The 19,613-nt window shown below is 42.6% G+C and overlaps 1 non-coding gene across 1 annotated transcript; it reads left to right on the top strand.

Moving 5' to 3' along the window:
• Positions 1-18,087: 18,087 nt before the first annotated feature.
• Positions 18,088-18,162, top strand: Trnas-uga (transfer RNA serine (anticodon UGA)). Its single transcript has one exon. It is a non-coding gene; the product is annotated as a tRNA-Ser (tRNA).
• The last annotated feature ends 1,451 nt before the right edge of the window (positions 18,163-19,613 follow it).

Here is a 19,613-nt window from a genome sequence, read left to right as displayed (position 1 = left end):
TCTGTCAGGAAGTTTCATATCAGCGCACACCCCGCTGCAGAGTGAAAATCTCATTCTGGAAACATCCCCCAGGCTGTGACTAAGCCATGTCTCTGCAATATCCTTTCTTTCAGGAGTGCTAGTTCTGCAAGGTTCGCAGGAGAGCTTCTGTAAAGTTTGGAAGGGAGGGGACGAGGTACTGGCAGAAGTAAAGCTGTGAGGACGGGGCGTGAGTCCTGCTTGGGTAGCTCAGTTGGTAGAGCACTTGCCGGCGAAAGGCAAAGGTTCCGAGATCGAGTCTCGGTCCGGCACACAGTTTCAATCTAAGGTTTATAATTTATAAAAAAACAGCTACCAGCCACATGTATGGTCTAAAAAGGTTTATTACCTTCAGACCATGACTGGTTTCAGATTTTTCTTTACAAATCCAGTTTCAGATGGCAGTTACAAGCATTCTAAGTTGGACGTAGTTTTGTTTTTGTTATTCGTTTGCTGCAGAGCTATGTAGTTCTGCCTGACGAAATATTCGTGCGTTTATGTTTTCGAGCGCAAGCTTAATACACTTTTCAATATGCACTATGTGAGTGTATCTCGAAAACGGCGAAGCTGATCGAATGTTCAAGTACTACTGACGTCAGCATCTACGGAAAGGTGCAGAAGAACAGTGAAACTACCACTAGGCGCTAAATTGTTGGACGTCCGCGACTGGAAGGCTTGTTTTCTCTGCAGAGTAGGATAGAGGTGATTGCGGCATCTCTGGCAAAGAAGCACAACGCTGGAGCGCGCACAAGTGTTTCGAGGAACACCGTTCATCGGACGTTGTTGAATACGGAGCTTCGCATTTTGCTACACGCCACAAACGCCGTCATCGAGGTGAAAGGCAGCTCGAGAAGTGCCGCTCTCCACGGTTGTGGTGAGCAGTCTTATGCTTTGGCAGACATTCTTCTGCGCTTGCATGGGACCTATGGTAGTGATCGAAGACATGCATCCCTTCATGCTTGATATTTTCCCCGACGGTAACGTCGTCTTTCAGTTGTCCGTATCTCGGAGCCAAAACCATGCTATAGTGGTTTGAGGAGCAATGTTGTGAAATCACTTTGATGTCTCAGCGACCAGATTTGCCTGATGTAAATTCTACGGATCCCATCTCGGTCGCTGTCGGGTGGCATCACCGCGTACGCGTATCAGCTGACCGTTTTTTACGCGAATTACACGACCTGTGCGCAATCATCTGATTCCACATACCTCCACAAACCTACCAACAAACTGTCGGATCCCTGATACCCAGAATTATCGATATATTTCGTTCTAAAGACAGACAAACAAGCTATTAAGGAAGTGGTCAAAATCTTTAGGCTCATCAGTGTAAACCAATTGAGGTAAATCTTACGCACTGCATGTACTCGTGTTCAACCCAATAAGTCGCGCCGCATGGTAACAGGTGCATTATTGTCTCAGCAATGCCTTACCAGTTCTTATGCCATGTCTTTTTTGCTCGTTTCTGTCGGCATTATTTTTAAAATATCAGTGATCGGTTTCCTTATTTTCTAGAATAACGCAAGATTTCAAAGCAATGCGAATTTTCCCAATAAAATTAATTGATTTTTCTTTTAAAAAAGGTTTATTTAAAAATAAAAATAATTGGCACTGCCGCTATGGATAGTTGATATTTCGATATTTTCTCCAATTATTAATAAAGAATTAAGGAAACACTCCTATTACAACAGAGACCAAACAAATACCGAGAAGTACTGGTCATTCAGAACTAAAATACAGACATCGGTTTTAACCGGTCGGTTTTTCGGGTCCCTACATCTCTCCCTCTTTCTTGCCCATTCGCGAACGGTGCACGGGAAGGATGACTTTGGGGTAAGCTTGCATCATCGAATACTGCTTGGAAGAGAAATAGCACTTCTATCAGTTTAAATATCGGAAAGTGTGCTAGGTAAGAATGTTCTAGGACGTATAAGAAGGAGAGCACCAAAATTCCCTTTGAAAAAACAAACGCTTAGGTATGAAAAGAATACACGGTGGAAAGGTACGCCGGCCGGAGTTGCCGAGTGGTTCTAGGCGCTACAGTCTGAAACCGCGCGACCGCTACGGTCGCAGGTTCGAATCCTGCCTCGGGCCTGGATGTGTGTGATGTCCTTAGGTTAGTTAGGTTTAAGTAGTTCTACGTTCTAGGGGACTGATGACCACAGCAGTTAAGTCCCATAGTGCTCAGAGCCATTTTTTTGGGAAAGTGCGTTTACATCATTGCAACTTTCTGTGCTTATTAGGTGCATTGCCGCCGTTCCAGGAAGGGAAATTTTATAATAATCATAAGTTGACTTACCAGCGAATATCAAAATGTGAAGTATGAAATTACAGAGTAGCGCCTGACATTCTCAGGAATGGAGAAAACGGTCTTTATTTACTTTATTAAAAATTAAAAAACGGAATAGCTTTTGGCACGCACATCGTCACGGAAAGAAACGCTGCATGATATCGGCCATAGCTTACAAGTTTCGCCTTACGTATAAAAAGAAAGAAAGCTAGATTTGCTTCCGGGACTGGATATATATTCTTGTATGACGAAGACCCCGAGTTTTAAATGAGCAGTAAAAACATAACCAAAACATTTTTTTAGCGATTTGATGAATTGCCATAGACTTCTCGGCTAGTTTGATGACAGACCGCAGTATTTACTGCCCTTGTATTAGGTGGCAGTACAGCCGCCATGTACCTGCGCTTGTACGTACAGCTGCAAACATGATAGCTTTTACGACCCAAGAGGCCATTTCACCGCCAGCCGTTTTGTCACCCAGGGTAATAATGTGACTTTGTTATATAGACAATGTAATAATTATAAATCTTGTTACCTTATGGCAATCAACCATGTTGGTGTTTCACTTCTGTGTGGAATATCTCTTGTATCTAATACTGACTTCATTTCTGATCATTATTTTTATACTTAACTGTCCATAATATTTTGATTAAAAGATTTAACTTACTTTTATTACGCACACAAATTTGTACCCATGTTAAGAAATACTGCAAGCACACTATAAGACATAAAGAACGACTCACCAAGAACCTATTTTCTGAATTGGACGGAAGATAGTAAATTGGAAATTTGTCGTAAGTTCTATGGGACCATACTGCTGAGATCATCGGTCCCTAGCCTTACACACTACTTAATCTAACTTAAGCTAACTTACGCTAAGGACAACACACACACACACCCATGCCCGAGGGAGGACTCGAACGTCCGACGAAGGGAGCCGCGCGAACTGTGTCGATGCATCTAAGACCGCACGGCTACCCCGCGCGGCGAAGAAAGTAGTAAATGTGCGTATATGTTTAGATAAATAAAGGATGACAGTTTCAGATAAATTTGATGAGTTATTCAAGAGAAAGAACTTCACAAATAGAGCAACGAGTTGTGTCTGCCGTGGCTCTCATGCAAGCAGATGTTCGGCTTGGCACTGACTGCTAGAACTGCTCGATGTCCGGAGGGATATCAAGCCAAATTCTGTCCTATTGGCACGGTAGTTTGTCGAAGTCCAGAGAGTCAGAAGTGCTCTGCTCGTAATGCTCCAAACGCTGTCAAGTGGGAAGAGATCCGGCGAGCTAGCTGGCCAAGGTAGGGTTGCGCAAGCACGAACACAAGCAGTAGAAACTGTGGCAAATTTCTGGCATGCCTTATCCTATTGAAATGTAAGCCTATCGTGGCTTGTCACGAAAGGCAACAAAACAGGGTGCAAAATATCGCTGATGTACCACTATGCAGCTAAGGAGTGTGTCAGAACTCTCCATTACATAAAACAATATATCCAACATAACGTTATTCTTTGCATTGTGTAAGCACTCAGATACCGATAGTAAAAATCTGAGGGCGAAACATGGGAACGTGATTATAAGCATTGTTATGAGACGAGGTATGTCTGTGAGGGTGGAAGAGTAGTGTCGGTCGAGAGCTCGGAGACAGAAGACGTGTCACGCTGCCCTCACGTCGGTGATGGCAGATCTTAACCACACTCAAGGCCTGATTTCATTTATATAGCCAGGAGAGATTTAGATGGGTTAACTACTCTTGAAGATGGAATTCAAGGGAAAATTCGCAAGCACAGCGCCAAAGCAATTGCAGTGTTAGGCTCATGATTGTTAGTCCGAGTTTGCAATAATCCCATGTTTTGCTTGTCAGTGAGAGGAGCCTCCTTATCTTACAAATAATAATTATTATTCCCCACGTCTAGATAACATGCTGTGGCTACTAAATGTCCGGAGGGATATCACGCCAAATTCTGTCCTATTGGCACGGTAGTTTGCCGAAGTCCAGAAAGTTAGAAGTGCTCTGCTCATAATGCTCCAAACGCTGTCAAGTGGGAAGAGATCCGGCGAGCTAGCTGGCCAAGGTAGAACTGAAATTGAAATAATTTGTTAATCTGGCACTCAGCCGTTATTCACACGTATGTCATTTGTCATTGTCAGTATTAATACTTGTTCATGATGAATGTGAAGTTTTAAATACACTTAATTAATGAAATTCCTTCTCAAAAGTTATTTAGTAGTTAACAGGATGCAAGGAAACTCGTCTTTATTAAATTCATTCTAATAAATAAACTTTAGCCGCTGCTGCTGCATGCTGCTGCGCATTGCTGTAAGTCACATGGAAAAAGGCAGTTATCTAAAGAGGTGAGTACAAAACATAGGGCCAGAACATGTTATGTACTACAGTCTAGTAAATGCCGTTGCGCAAGTCGGATTCTGCATCAGTTGTAAATTCTTGTTCAAAAACGCAGTCAGATAGCTTATCCAAATGTTAGTTTTAAGTTTTTCGTGTAACAATCGGTTGAGGGCCTAAATGACAGTGAAACTGACAGTCATACAACACTCACACAGTGTTATGCATGTTAGATACCGTTTACTGATAGCTCACGTTGCTTATCGAGTCCAGTTTCACAGACGAACGTAGGCAATATTAGCTGTAGTTCGCGCGGCTCCCTTCGTCGGACGTTCGAGTCCTCCCTCGGGCATGGGTGTGTGTGTGTGTGTGTGTTGTCCTTAGCGTAAGTTAGCTTAAGTTAGATTAAGTAGTGTGTAAGGCTAGGGACCGATGACCTCAGCAGTTTGGTCCCATTGAACTTACGACAAATTTCCAATTTACTATCTTCCGCCCGATTGCATATACGTTACAGCTGTAAGTCCCACGTATGACAACCACAGCAGTCATTCTGTGAAATGAAGTGGCCCTCCAGACCATCATTTCTGGTTGTCAGGCGGTATGGCGGATTTCTATCAGGTTTGTATCCCACAGCTGTTCAGGGTGTATCCAGACACGTATTCGCTGGTCACAGAGGCTAAATTGGAAGCTGGACTCATCACTCATTCTTCTCCAGTCAGTGTGACTGTGGACCCATATAACATGCAAAGACGTGTCTGGAGCTGCCGCAGACAACTGTTAGATACGAAACCGTCATCCGCCATTCGGCCTGACACCCAAGTGTGATGGTCTGGGTTACCATTTCCTTTCACAGCAAGACCCATTTGGTTGTCATCCGTGGTGCTCTAGCAGCGCAGCGGTACTTGACGTTATTCTACGCCACGTTATGTTGCCCTTATAGGCAAGCAGTCCTTGGCTCACATTTCAGCAAGAGAATGCCCTTCCGCACAAGTTGAGCGTTTCTACATCTCGTCTTCGTGCTTGCCAAATCCTATCTTCGCCAGCGAGATCAGCAGATCTCTCACCAATCGAGAACATTGGGAGGATTAAGGGTAGGGACCCCCAACCTGCTCCGGATGTTGACGATCTAACGTGCCAGTTGGATAGAATCTGGCACGATATCCCTCAAGAGGTCATCCAGCAACTCTTTCAGTCAATGCCTAGCCGAATAACAGCTTGCATAAGGGCCAGAGGTGGACCGTAGCCTTACTGACGAGCTAAATTTGGGAAGCTCTTTCTGTTGAATAACTCATCCTAGTTTTTTCAAATTTTAATCGTTTCTTTGTCTGTACATGCACATCACATCTACCAATTTTGGTTCCATTCGGACAATTCCTTAGTGATGCGTCATTCTTACTGTGTATTCATTACATATAAAAGCGTCCGCAGCTCGTGGTCTTACGGGAGCGTTCTCGCTTCTCGCTTCCCGCGCACGGGGTCCCGGGTTCGATTCCCCACGAGGTCAGGGGTTTTTCCTGCCTCGAGACGACTGGGTGTTGTTGTGTCATCTGCATCACCACAATCATTCATCCCCATTACGATCGGAGGAAGGCAATGGCAAACCACCTCCACTAGGACTCTGCGTAGTACGGTGGTGCGGGTCTCCCGCATCGTCCCCTATGCTCCTCGGAATATGGGACATCATCATCACCATCACCACCACTTCTGACAAGCCTGAGAGAATGTATGCACAGGTCAGTAACCTCTGGACTTCGAATGGGGTTAATGAAGTCAGTTCGGACATATTAACGGTGTATTTCCTTACTGACTGCTTACGTGATGTAATGGTTACCATTTTATATTATCTTTTTGGATGCTATTTGATATACCAAGACTTGTTCTTCCTCTGAGTTTCATTACTGCTTGTAATGTAAGGTTTAATTTTGAAATTGGTTGACTCATTTCCTACAAGTGTTGAAACTTTCTCAATTTTTTGCCTTTGCGTAAAAACCTTTTTCGCTGGACTTACATGTCATACCGTTGGAAGTTAATGATTGATGTGATTTTTACTGTTACATCCGGTTTGTCCAAACCGCGACTTGTAAGAATATGGTTTCATTTTGCAATATTGTCTTCTTCACGGTTTCACTTATTTTTAATTGTTTTAAGGTTATCTAATATGGCAAATAAAGTTTTTCTTGGTAAGATATTTGTTTGTTCTTGCGTATTTCTGTGAGCGTAGAGCCTTGCCGTTTTTTCTTATTCAAGTTGCTTTCCACGTGAACACACTTAGCATGGCGACGGGCTCATCCAGTTCGTGTTCAACCAGCATTTTGTATATGCGTAGTAGGTTACATTAAAGGCATAAAATTTTTTGTTTACCAACACTCTAAAGTCAACTGTGATTTAAATGGTTCAAATGGCTCTGAGCACTATGGGACTTAACATCTGAGGTCATCAGTGCCCTGGAATTTAGAACAACGTAAACCTAACTAACGTAAGGACATCACAAACATCCATGTCCGAGGCAGGATTCGAACCTGAGACCGTAGCGGTCGCGCGCTTCCAGACTGAACCGCTTAGAACCGGTCGGTCACAGCGGCCGGCAAAGTCAACTGTGATGCAGGTTAAATTTTTTATATCATGGTTTTCAACTACAGTGTTGTCATTTTTTACCAGAATAGTGGGATATACCTTTGACTTTTGTACCTTTTTCAAATATTTTTGTCCTCTATATCAATTTTTGAGAGGTTTTTCTAAGATATTTTTCTGTGGTTTTGCTTGTTTAAGCTGTGAAGATGATTATTACTTACAACCGACACTAGCTGGTCATGTTACGAGGGGTGATCGGTAAGTAATGCCACACATTTTTTCCCTCGGCCAGTTTCGGATGAAAAATGCGGAATTTGTTGTGGGTCGTCTTGGAAGTTTTCCGCTTCACCCGCTATGTTTTCATGAAGTTCCGATAGGTAACTGCGTTATATGTAGCCTCCAAAATGGCTCGTGTAACGGAGGTACTTTCCAAGCAGAGAGCTGTCACTGAGTTCCCTTCGGAGGAAAATCAGAGAATCGCAGATATTCATAGGCACTTAATGAATGCCTACGGCAGCCTGGCAGCGAACAAAAGCACTGAGTCGTCTGTCATCATCGCAACAAGGTTGCGCAAACCTGCCGGATCTGCCGAGTGCTGGCCTACCGCACAAAACTGTCATTCCTGTAATTCTGGAGCGTGCGGACACTCTCATACGAGGTAAACGACAGATCACAATAAAAAAAAATTCAAATGGCTCTCAGCACTATGGGACTTAATTGCTGAGGTCACCAGTCCCCTAGAACTACTTAAACCTAACTAACCTTAGGACATCACACACATCCATGCCCGAGGCAGGATTCGAACCTGAGACCGTAACGGTCGCGCAGTGCCAGAATGTAGCGCCTAGAACCGCTCAGCCACTCCGGCCGGCTTACAATCAAACACCTCGCTGTCCAACTGGACGTGTGTGTTGGTACTGCTGACAAACTCGTCCTCCAGTTGGGGTAGTCAAAGGTGTTTGCCCGCTGGGTTCCTTGTCTCCTAACAGGGGCCATTAGGAGCAAAGAGTTTGGGTCAATGAAGAATGCACCGCACAGGAAGTGGTACGTTGATGACGGGGAGGTTGTTGATACAGTAACACGTTGTCTCCAACATCGACAAGTGGAGTGGTAACATGTAGGCATACAGGCCCTCCCGGTAAGGTGGCCTCAGGCCTTCGCATTGAACGGAGATTATGTTGAGAAACAGTTTGAGGATAAACATGGTGTGTTGGAATCCTGAATAAAATGAATGTGCTTAAAAAAAAGTTGCATTACTCACTGAACGCACCTCAAGATAAAAAAAAAAATGGTTCAAATGGCTCTGAGCACTATGGGACTTAACATCTGTGGTCATCAGTCCCCTAGAACTTAGAACTACTTAAACCTAACTACCCTAAGGTCATCACACACATCTATGCCCGAGGCAGGATTCGAACCTGCGACTGTAGCGGTCACGCGGTTCCAGACTGAAGCCCTAGAACCGCACGGCCACACCGGCCGGCGAACGCATTTCATTTTCACTTGTTATGTACAAATGCGTTCTAAGCATAAAAAAAATATTTCTGGAGTTTTTATTTTTAATTTTACTGAATGAACTTACAAAAAATTTTAATATGTAATCTATTGATCTATTGATTCATAATATATTAAAACGTCCCCTTTGAAAAATTTATACAAGACTGTGCTTAACCTGACAGACTGTGCTTAACCTGACAGACTGTGCTTAACCTGACACACAATATTTTTAGCGCAACGCAATCTGACTTCCAATAATCCCTACAAAAGAATGGCCCTGACTAACATTAACCTATACCTTTCACAAATCACTTACCTCACAAAAATCTTCGTTACTGGAACTACTGCAATACAGCGAGCGCTACTACTGCCAGCTAAATAAAAGATTCAAACTACGGAAGGGACTAACTACTGATAGGCATAGTTAGCAAATGAAAGATTTTAATAGAGAACAAACAATGTATTTACCTTAATATCATCAAAAGTCATAATATATGTAATTTCAAAACTCCGCCATCTCTCTCCTCACATCCACCACTGCTGGCGGCTAACCTCTAACTGCGCAACGCTACGCGCTGTTCACATCCATGGGTCTGCATCTTTGATGGGGCACCAACACCACAATCTCTACCAGGACTACAGTGGGTCTGCTCTGTGATGATCTACCTACCAATCTTCTTCAAAACGTCGAATGACTCTGCTGTGAGTTTGCTCTGTTGTGGCCCGTTACCTATCAGTATGTCAAGAGTCAGCACTGTCTTTCTGTTGGAAGGACAACACTACTTCTTCAAGACTGCATGGAAATCCACTACTTCTGTGTGCAATTTCTTTTACTAATGAGACTTTGTGAAAAAAAACTGTAATTACTATTATGATGAATGATCAGGACTATCTTTATGGACTGTGAGAAAATTTTAGCTTTTGACCAACATTGTATCTATAAGTGTGTGCATTTGCTTTCTTTGTTATTGTAATTACGATTATGAAAAATTTTAACGAATATGTATTGCCCAGTGCCCAAAACAATTTGTAAAATTTTTTGTGGGGAGCATGGGGGCTATGTAAGTAGGCTGTTTATGTTTTCTTATTGGCAACGTTACGTAGCGCTCTGTATGAAAATCACTGGCTGTGCTGAGTGCAGTCTGTGGCTAGTTTGCATTGTTGTCTGCCATTGTAGTGTTTGGCAGCGGCAGTTAGAGGTGAGCCGCCAGCAGTGGTGGATGTGTGGAAGGAAATGGCGGAGTTTTGAAATTACATATATTATGACTTTTGATGATATTAAGGTAAATACATTGTTTGTTCTCTATTAAAATCTTTCATTTGCTAACTATCCCAATCAGTAGTTAGTGCCTTCTGTAGTTTGAATCTTTTATTTAGCTGCCAGTAGTGGCGCTCGCTGTATTGCAGTAGTTCGAGTAAGGAAGATTTTTGGTGAGGTAAGTGATTTGTGAAACGTATAGGTTAATGTTAGTCAGGGCCATTCTTTTGTAGAGATTTTTGAAAGTCAGATTGCGTTGCGCTAAAAATATTGTGTGTCAGTTTAAGCACAGTCATGTACAATTGTTCTAAGGGGACGTTTCAATATTACCGTGTTCCACAGATTTTTAAGCTACCAAGAGTTAACCGTGTGTACAGGAATGTACCAAATTAATCAAGTTTACGTAAATATGCATGAACTTCTCAACAGCTCTCCAGTGAGACCACAATCAAATGCAGCAACAGTTTTCAACAGTCAGGAAGTTTCCGTCATACTCTATAACGTCATGGTATTGCGTCATACTCTATAACGTCATGGTAGTAACTTTCCTGTAACAATGTCCAGAGGAACGCCCGATACTGAGTTCCATCCTGCTGATCACTATACGCCTGTAACGCTATCTCGTGTTCTACTTGGCACTATAATTTAAAAAAAAGCGCTTGTCCTGTGCTCGTCGCTGCACGGAAAAGTGCGCTTCTTGTACTACCTGGAAGGAAGGCGTATTTCATTTTTAATCGGAGACACTGCGTGCTCGGTGAAACAAGAGAACTCTGGCCGCCCAGGAAGACCACGCTGCCGGTGTAATTACCCTGTAGGCAGGTGCATTAACCATAACGGTGCCGCAGTGGCCACTGATGTGAACTGGGCCGCCCTCTGCGTAACACCGCGTGTCGTTTGGCGGAAATTGCAGAACCGGTCAGCGAGCTTGCTCCAGGAGCATCGTCTTACCGCAAGGGACAAGAACTGCCCAGCTTCCTACAAGGACACACTGCTGCTTTTTTGTGACAGCGGCGTCCACGTAAAGTGCCACTCGAGGTTGTTTTCACTTACTGCACTGTAAATAACGTAAGTAATAAACTAAGTTACACTTTCTCAGAGTACTTTGCAAACGTGTGTAGCTGCGAGAAAACGAGGCAGCTTGGTGTGTTATAAAGAGCGTTACTTTTTCTCATCGTGTGATTTTTCTGAATAAATCTGACTCCTCTCGGTAGAGTACGTTATTCTAAAAGATCCAGTTAAGAACAGTAAATGTTCGAATCTTAATACCAACAGCTCAGCGAAGTGGTAACCTCATTAAATACTAGAAGCCCCTCAAATACAGCCAAATGAAAAAAAAAAGTGCTACACAGGGGAGGCTCTTATGGCTAGCTTCACTTTTAAGTGGTAAACCACACCCTGAAACGTAATTTGGCATTTTAGGTTTACAGCGAATATCTTCTTAACGATGATATATAAAAAAATGTTTTTCATATGAAAACTGATATGTAACTAATGTCCTTGAAAAATGTATATTTTGTAATAATTTCTAGTTTTGTAAAATACCTTACCACCTCTGATTAATTTGGAGAAAACAAACTTTTGTTACAACATAATAACTATAACTCACTCAATGACTCATCATCGCCCAGCTCAAACAGTAAGGCTAGAAACTTGAAAATTGGAAAGGATGTATATCTCATACTTTAGACATCTTTTAAGAAGGAGTCGTTGTAAATTCCACTCCGGAGGGGGAGAAATAGGGGATAAAAAGCGTTTTGAAAATATCTCGTTATTAAGGCATTTTTGAAGTTAGAGCTACGAAAGTTGGTATTTGGACTCTTTACGAGAAATTAAAAAATACATGCTTCAACTTATTTGGAAATTCAATACTAAGTGAGTGAAATAATTGATGGAAGTTTTTTTAAAATATAAATCATAATTAAAGAACAAACTATTAAAGCACGTCTATCTAAATCAGTATTTGACTTCTCAGTTGCAAATTTAAAAAAAAAGTCTGTTTCAGTGTATTTGGAAATTCACTATGGAAACATTTTCAAAGGTAAATCTATAACAGAATTGTACTTGGATTCTCGGATATGGATAAAAAAATACGTGCATTACCGTTTTTGTAAATTCAACCCCCATGGGGGTCAAATAGAGGATGAAAATTTTTAAGAAAACATTTCGTTGCATCGAAAAATTTTTAAACATATGTATGTGAAAGTTTATGTTTCACTTATCGGTTAGATATAAAGAAATATGTGTTATGTAATAAAAGTTCCTATGAAAATACCGCCACCATCACTCAAAACGCACTATTAACAAAAAATCTTGGTCTCCAGCTACCAGAACCGCTTTCTGGTCAGAAACAATTTCGGAAAAGAGCATACTTCTATGTCTTTAATTAGCTCGAGAAGCTTAGAAGGTGTTGGTGTATGTGAAAAACAAACAAATCGATTAAAGGGAAACAAAATAAAGCTGTGCAAACCATACAGTCTACGCGAGCGAAGAAACGATCACTAAGTTAGGGTGTAATACAGTTTGTTTCTGGAGCACCATTTTTGGAAAATAAGCTGTACATAGTGTGCTATCAGATTGTTCTCAACATGCCTGATTAAAGTAGCCAAAAAGATATTATTATTATTAAAATTATTTATTTTACTTATATTTGTTATATATTTTAAATTGTTATTTTTTGCTTTATATTCAGTTATTTGTTTTTGTTTTTTTGCTTACTGTTTCACATACGTGTATTTTGTTCATTGAAAACAATAATTAACTCACCATCATGATACGAAAACATTACAATAATGATAATCTATAAATAAATGCTAAAACATAGTCTTTTTACACGAAGCACATGAAGTGAATGTTATTTCCTCACATGATATACACGATGGACAACACAACATAAAACAAAATTCAGGAGGATTTGAGATTGTCGCTGGTGCTCCTATATATATACTGTTTTGTATGAGACATATTTCAATACATTGTCAAACCTTGACGAAGAGAATTAATTATGTACTAGTGACTTCAACTTCATTACAGTGCCTCTCTAGTGGAGATAAACATCATAATCATTCAACTTAACTAGATCTGAAAAAGTTCTCACAAAGTTTTTCCAACAACGAAAGCTGCATACGTCCTATGACTGTACCTAAGCCGTCAAGCCCTTTGGGATCATCAGATATTTTAATTGGGTATGTTGTAAATACTCTGACAGCACTCTGCGTACATTTTATTTTCCAAAAATGGTATTTTAGAAACTAGCTTTACTTTACAGGGAAAAGCTTTTTTTAATTTGCTTTGTAACAAAAGTTTTCATTTTTTCAAAATTGATTGATGTTGGTGGGGTATTTCAAAACTATGAGCTTGGTGGTCAGTGTAGGAAAAAAAGGACAGTTTGACGTCGTACCCGAAGATAAGGTGTTTCCAAACGGCCCGACGACACAGGTACAGCCGTGGAATTTATGCGGCTTCCGATGTTGGGAGAACTATTTCCATATCTTTTTTTTTTTTCATACATAAAATATTCTTAACACTATGCCGTACGGCGACACCACAGCGGTGTCGTGCGCGAAATAGCGGTCAACGGCCGGCGACGCCACAGTGGTGTCGTGTGCATAGTATAGATCAGTGGCCGGCGACACACGAGTGGTGTCGTGAGCACAGTATCACGCAGTGGCCGGCGACAGCACGTTAGTATCTTTTGCATTCTGTTGTGTTTTGTTTAGGTAACAGTAAGTTACACATGTCAACAAGTTTTTTGTTTTTAAGTACTTGTGCTCTTTCATCATGGTGGACGAAAGAGACAGTAGGATTATTTACGATGAATGCACGAGCGTCTTGTCTGACGTTCCGGACGACTTGGCCGATTGGGAAGAAGTCACTGGATATAAAAAAATGAAAATGAAGCAGAATCCTAGAGAGATAGCGAAATAACGTCCAAAAAGAATTCGGCGAACGCTACCGTTGCCAACTGGTTCGGCTGAATCAAACGAGGAAGACAGTGCACAGTGGCCAGACTTTGATTTACCGAGGACCAATAACAAATGTGAAGGATCCCCGGGTCCACACATACACTACTGGCAATTAAAATTGCTACACCACGAAGATGACGTGCTACAGACGCGAAATTTAACCGACAGGAAGAAGATGTTGTTATATCAAATGATTAACTTTTCAGAGCATTCACACAAGGTTGGCGCCGGTGGCGACACCTACAACGTGCTGACATGACGAAAGTTACCAACCGATTTTTCATACACAAACAGCAGTTGACCCGCTTCGCCTGGTGAAACGTTGTTGCGATGCCTCGTGTAAGGAGGACAAATGCGTACCATCACGTTTCCGACTTTGATAAAGGTCGGATTGCCCGCATCTCGTGGTCGTGCGGTAGCGTTCTCGCTTCCCACGCCCGGGTTCCCGGGTTCGATTCCCGGCGGGGTCAGGGATTTTCTCTGCCTCGTGATGGCTGGGTGTTGTGTGCTGTCCTTAGGTTAGTTAGGTTTAAGTAGTTCTAAGTTCTAGGGGACTTATGACCACAGCAGTTGAGTCCCATAGTGCTCAGAGCCATTTCAACCAAAGGTCGGATTGTAGCCTAACGCGATTGTGGTTTATCGTATCGCGACATTGCTGCTCGCGTTGGTCGAGATCCAATGACTGTTAGCAGAATATGGAATCGGTGGGTTCAGGAGGATAATACGGAACGACGCGTTGGATCCCAACAGCCTCGTATCACCATCAGTCGAGATCACAGGCATCTTATCCGCATGGCTGGAACGGATCGTGCAGCCACGCCTCGATCACTGAGTAAACAGATGGGGACGTTTGCAAGACAACAACCATCTGCACGAACTGTTCAAAAAAAAAAAAAAAGGTTCAAATGGCTCTGAGCACTATGGGACTTAACTGCTGTGGTCATCAGTCCGCTAGAACTTAGAACTACTTAAACCTAACTAACCTAAGGAAATCACACACATCCACGCCCGAGGCAGGATTATAATCTGCGACCGTAGCGGTCACGCGGTTCCAGACGGTAGCGCCTAGAACCGCACGGCCACACCAGCCGGCACGAACAGTTCCACGACATTTGTAGCAGCATGGACTATCAGCTCGGAGACCATGGCTGCGGTTACCCTTGACGCTGCAACACAGACAGGAGCGCCTGCGATGCTGTACTCAACGACGAACCTGGGTGCACGAATGACAAAACGTCATTTTTTCGGATGAGTCCAGGTTCTGTTTACAGCGTCATGATGGCCGGATGTGTGTTTGGCGACATCGCGGTGAACGCACACTGGAAGCGTGTATTCGTCATCGCCATACTGGCGTATCACCCGGCATAATGGTATGGGGTGCCTTTTGTTATACGTCTCGGTCATTTCTTGTTCGCATTGACGGCACTTTGAACAGTGGACGTTACATTTCAGATGTGTTACGACCCTTGGCTCTACCTTTCATTCGATCCTTGCGAAACCCTACATTACAGCAGGACAATGCACAACCGCATGTTGCAGGTCGTGTACGGGCCTTTCTGGATACAGAAAATGTTTGACTGCTGCCCTGTCCACCAAATTCTCCATATCTCTCACCAACTGAGAACGTCTGGTCAATGGTGGCCGAGCAACTGGCTCATCACAATAAGCCAGTCACTACTCTTGATGAACTGCGCTATCGTGTTGAAGCTGCATGGGCAGCTGTACATGTACACACCATCCAGGCTCTGTTTGATTCAATGCCCAGGCATATCAAGGACGTTATTACGGCCAGAGGTGGTTGTTCTGGGTGCTAATTTCTCAGGATCTATGAACTCAAATTGCGTGAAAATGTGATCACATGTCAGTTCTAGTATAATATATTTGTCCAATGAATACCCGTTTATCGTCTGCATTTCCTCTTGGTGTAGCAATTTTAATGGCAGTAGTGTATTTGTCAATTATACACAGAGCGTCGAGGATATAGTAGAATTCTGTATTGGGAACAATCTATTTGAACATATTAGCAACGAAACCAACAAGTACTACAGTCAAAATTGCAATAGAAGGAAACTGGATTTAAAAATGCCAAATTTGTCGGCGTTACAGGATCCGAACTTAGAAAATGGTTTGGACTCTCTATCCTTTTGGGAACTGTAAAAAAAAGCAAGCATCGAAGATTATTGGTCAACGAATCCGCTGATAGACACACCGATATTTCGCAAAACGATATCCCGCAACCGATTCAGACAAATATTATCATTTTTACATTTTTACGACAGCAACAATAAACCGGATAAAGCCGACCAGCTTGTCAAAGTGCAATTCATAATTGAATATTTTTCCAAAACGTTTAAAGAGACGTTTAATCTAAGTCAAAACATCTCAACTGATGACGGAATGATACCGTGACGTGGACGGTTAAATTTTAAAGTTTACAATCAGTCGAAAATTGCGAAGTACGGTATACTCATTCGGATACCGTGATATTCGAGTACGGGATACATTTCCTCATTCAAGATATATTCCTTTAGCAAAAACAGTGATGGAACTATTGACACCTTCTGATGGAAAGTGGCATCGACTCTGTATAGATAATTATTATAACAGTGTAGAACTTTCAGAGAAGTTACTTGAAAAGAAAATTCGAGTTTGTGGAACGATACGGCAAAACAGAGGATTTTCGGAAAATTAAAGCGCGCAAAAGTCAATTTGTTTGAAGCTTGCCATTAACGGAAAGGTGACAAGGGACCGGCGACAAGCCAAGTAATCCGAACTAGTGCTGCCGGCGCCAAGCGAATAAATTTGTACGAGACGTGCGGATGGCAAAGTGTTAATTGTCTCTGGCTCCAAAACACACACATACACAGACACACACACACACACACACACACACACACACACACACACACACACAATACTATAGGACATTCAGGAGTTTTCTAAGGAATAGCACTTCTGTAGCAAATATGGTTACAGTTTGTGTTTGAAGATAACTTTGGGGGTAAAAGTTTTCTACAGCAAAAAACTTCGCATCTTTCTGCGTCACACTAAGTTTTCCATTATCACATTTGTGAATGTTACTATTATTTTCTATTGGCGACTGATTACTGACAAAAGCTTCATGTGGGAGTAGTATGGTCACACTATATTTCTCGGTGCCGAAATTGGCCAGAGTATGATGCCATAAGACATTAGTGAATGAAAATACGAAAAAAGCCTTCTTGATGTTTTCATCACCAAAGTCTGAAATTATCCGAAACGCGAATGTTGCAGAACTTAAACACTTAAGAGGATATATAACGTATGACAACCAGTACAGGTCCTTACCTATATAAACACCTGAGAATTTTGGAGTATTCTGTTCCTATCACTGACTTATCCCCATTCATTATTTCTAACGGTGTGGGCACTTAATGTACAGTACTAAATTGTGTATGTTGTATTCTGTTTAAATCGAGTAGCAGTCTATTTCCGGATGGCTAATAATTGATTTTCAAGAAAGAATTATTTTCCGTTTCCATTTCTGAAGCCAGTGATCAGTCTGTTTATGAGCTTGGGTCTGAAACTTCCTGGCAGATTAAAACTGTGTGCCGGATCGGGACTCGAACTCGGGACCTCGGCCTTTCGTGGTCAAGTGCTCTACCAACTGAGCTACCCAAGCACGACTTACACCCCGTCCTCACAGCTTTTACTTCTGCCAGTACCTCACCTACCTTCCAAACTTTACAGAAGCTCTCCTGCGAACCTTGCAGAACTAACACTCCTGAAAAAAAGGATATTACGGAGACATGGCTTAGCCACAGCCTGGGGGATGTTTCCAGAATGAGCTTTTCACTCGGCGGCGGAGTGTGCGCTGATATGAAACTTCCCGGCAGATTAAAACTGTGTGCCGGACCGAGACTCGAACTCGGGACCTTTGCCTTTCGCGGGCAAGTGCTCTACCAGGAAGTTTCATATCAGCGCACACTCCGCAGCAGAGTGAAAATCTTATTCTGGGAACATCCCCCAGGCTGTGGCTAAGCCATGTCTCCACAATATCCCTTCTTTTAGGAGTGTTAGTTCTGCAAGGTTCGCAGGAGAGCCTCTGTAAAGTTTGGAAGGTAGGAGGCGAGGTACTGGCAGAAGTAAAAGCTGTGAGGACGGAGTGTGAGTCGTGCTTGGGTAGCTCAGTTGGTAGAGCACTTGCCCGTGAAAGGCAAAGGTCCCGAGTTCGAGTCTCGGTCCGGCACACAGTTTTAATTTGCCAGGCAGTTTCATGTCAGCGCACACTCCGCTGCAGAGTGAAAATCCCATTCTCTGAGCTTGGGTCTGTTTGCCTACCATTTACAGATCGGAGAAAAGCTCGAAAAGTAACGAGAAGCTTTAGGCTGAAGTCTAAATTTTATTACGAGTGATGGAAAATATCACCGCGCAAGTTCTTACCAGAATGATTTGTCATACAATCACTTCTACACAACAACGTAACAACCATTGTAACAATCATAGTAGTATTAACGACAATTACATTTTATTAATGTGCTCATGATCAGAGTTTAGTGGGGTGTCTCCAGACATGTGTTCGGCCTGGAATCTCATTGATTGGACTAGAATTCTGTTCGTTGATGAGCCCCACTGCGAACTGAGACCCGATGACCAACAGAGTTGACTCTGGAGTCTTCCTGGAGCAGTGGGATGACAACTTCACTGTTGCCCTCCATATTACCCGACAATCCGGAGTGGTAGTTTGGGGCGCCATTTTATTTCGTAGAGGGACCTCTTTGGTTGTGATCCGCGACACCCATACAGCACAGCGTTACGTCGAGGATATTCTGCACCCCGTTTGTTTCCTTTCATGACAAACCACCCTTGGTTTACGTTTCAGCAAGATAGTGCCCACCTGCACACGGTGAGAGTTTGTATTGCTTGTCTTTGTGCTTGCCAAACCCTACCATGGCCAGCAAATCGCCAGATCTTTCCACAGCAGAGAACGTCTCTAGCATTATGGGCAGGGCTCTCCAGAACGTTCAGGATTTCGACTGCCTAACTCGCCAGTTGGATAAAATTAGCCACGACATCCCTCGGGAGGACATCCAGCAACTCTGTCAACCATTGCGAAGCCGAATTACTGCTTGCGTAAGGCCAGAGGGGGACCATTGTGTTATTGACTCGTTCAATTAGTGAAGATCTTTCTTTTGAATAAATTATCCGATTTTTCTGAAATTGTCAACAGTTGTTTGTCTGTACATATACATCACATTTACCGATTTCCATCCCATTCGGGTGGTTTCTTCGTGGTGCGTCATTTTTTTCCGTCCGGAGAGGACCGCGAAACGAAACGATCGCTACTAAAACGCTAGCGCCCCTTTGATCTTACTCAAAACAGGATCCTCTCCGCAAACTAAATTATTAATAACTTTTCAGTTGCAATCGTTGCGTCTCTGTAAGTTTCCCTCTAGTAAATTTATACAAGACGAACATTAAACTCAAACTTTACTTTCCTAAGTTATCAATTATAGCTCTAACGATATTATCAATGGAACTTTTGTAAGATTTTCATGTTTTCTGCCGTTGTAAATAATTTGCCTTTACTGTAACGGGACAGGGACGTACGAGTGTGCTGCACGAGTAGAGTATAACAACCTTGACTCTGTATTCTGTTTATCTGTGGTTCGCTTGCTCGCTCGTCAGTAGTGCAGCGCAG

Source organism: Schistocerca cancellata, chromosome 9 (assembly GCF_023864275.1).
Source record: "Schistocerca cancellata isolate TAMUIC-IGC-003103 chromosome 9, iqSchCanc2.1, whole genome shotgun sequence".
Taxonomy (NCBI): domain Eukaryota; kingdom Metazoa; phylum Arthropoda; class Insecta; order Orthoptera; family Acrididae; genus Schistocerca; species Schistocerca cancellata.
Note: the sequence above shows the minus strand (reverse complement) of the source record. Positions and strands in the feature narration are given on the sequence as shown.